We start from the raw sequence: 1,618 nt of genomic DNA, 5'->3' as shown, positions 1-1,618 counted from the left end.
TAACCTTACACAGTTTATTTACAGAGACTTGTACATTGCACGTTATGATAGTGAGGATTTCAAGCCTGGTGGTCAGGGGTGTAGTATCCATCATCTCTTCATCCCTGCAAATAGACATCTTAACGTGTATATAACATTTCACATACTTGTGCATATCATTTACTAGTTAACAATTTGATTCATTAATGCTCAAATGCGTAGATGTGCAAAGTAATAGACTTATTTACTGTACCATGTCATGACTCGAATTCACTAGTCAAGATTAAATTTTTAAAAAGTATTTTTATTGCATGAAATAAAAGTACCTACCCTGTAAGTACCATATTTCTGGCTGCCGGACTGGGATCCCCACTGGTTCCATTGCAGACCTACAATGTTGTTATTGTGTTACTGTGTATTTATGACTCACGGGTAAAGAACTGGATATTCTTCAAGAATTGTCTATTTTGCATTGACACGTTTGCGAAGACAAAAAATGACTGGAAAGAAATAATCAATCTTAAAAGTTCACTGTACAATAAATTCTGATTACGTTGACTGAGATGCTTATGAGCATTTGGACACGATCCAATCGCAGAAGGTGTGACGTATTTAACATGGTACCTTGTTGGTAACGGTCTTGATGTCCAGGGATAGGTGTTCACGTGCTCAGGGTAGGACGGGATGTGTTTTGACGGGTAGGAAGGTTGGTGTGAAGGATAGGTAGGGTAGCTATTAGACGGGTAGGTCTGTCTGTAACTCGGGTATCCAATGACATGGGACGGCACAGATCGTCGGTATCCTGGTCAAATGAGTGGATGTTATAGTTGTGTAACTATATGAGCAATCAGTGTTGGAAGGTATGTTGTTAATGAGATCTTTACCAAGAATGTCTTAGCGTTTCTGATACATCTTTTATAAAATATACGAAATCATTCAATGATCCCATTTATGGAGAAAAATGTTATATTATCATAGAGGATGTTGTTTGAAACCTTCTTAAACGGAAAATATGTCATATCACTTTAATTAGCGTCCGCCCGGATCCCCGACCGCGTCATACCAAAAGACGTTAAAATATGGTACTTGTTGGTCCCTGCCTGGCGTGACACACTAAATACTTACTTCTGTATTGTCCATGGGAACGTCCTCCCATGGAGTATCTCAGTGGGCTAGCAATAACGAGCTTAAGTCTAGGCTAGTACAAGCAGCCGCAAATACACATACACATGCAATCCACTATGAGCGAAATATTCTCAAGACGACGTTAAACCCATTTCACCTCACCTCACTTTAATTAGCGTATGATAACGTGACACACTAAATACTTACTTCTGTACTGTCCATAGTGACATATTATTATTTATGTCATCAATATTTACACTATACCAAATTGACGGCTAAAATGCCAAAATGTTGCCTATTTCAAGATGACATTGCGTTTTAAGTTTGAAAAGTTAACATAGAGTATTATTACTCCGCCTCATTGCATTTTTTACTTAGTTTTAATCCCGCAATCGTAGAAAAATATTTCTTCCTTTATCCATCTTCCTATAATCATGTTTCAGGGGCGGTGGGGTAGCCTTGTGGTTAAACTGTTCGCGCTAACGCCGAAGAGCCAGGTTCGATTCCGAAGCAC

At 38.8% G+C, this 1,618-nt stretch overlaps 1 long non-coding RNA gene across 1 annotated transcript; it reads right to left on the bottom strand.

Moving 5' to 3' along the window:
- LOC124267862 lies at window positions 1–775 on the bottom strand. Its single transcript, XR_006896144.1, has 3 exons — window positions 604–775; window positions 310–368; window positions 1–104 (listed from the first exon to the last, which is right to left on the bottom strand). It is a non-coding gene; the product is annotated as an uncharacterized LOC124267862 (long non-coding RNA).
- Window positions 776–1,618: the final 843 nt, after the last annotated feature.

Source organism: Haliotis rubra, unplaced genomic scaffold (assembly GCF_003918875.1).
Source record: "Haliotis rubra isolate DU_JTF1 unplaced genomic scaffold, ASM391887v1 Scf1340, whole genome shotgun sequence".
In the NCBI taxonomy this organism is placed as follows: Eukaryota; Metazoa; Mollusca; class Gastropoda; order Lepetellida; family Haliotidae; genus Haliotis; species Haliotis rubra.
Note: the sequence above shows the minus strand (reverse complement) of the source record. Positions and strands in the feature narration are given on the sequence as shown.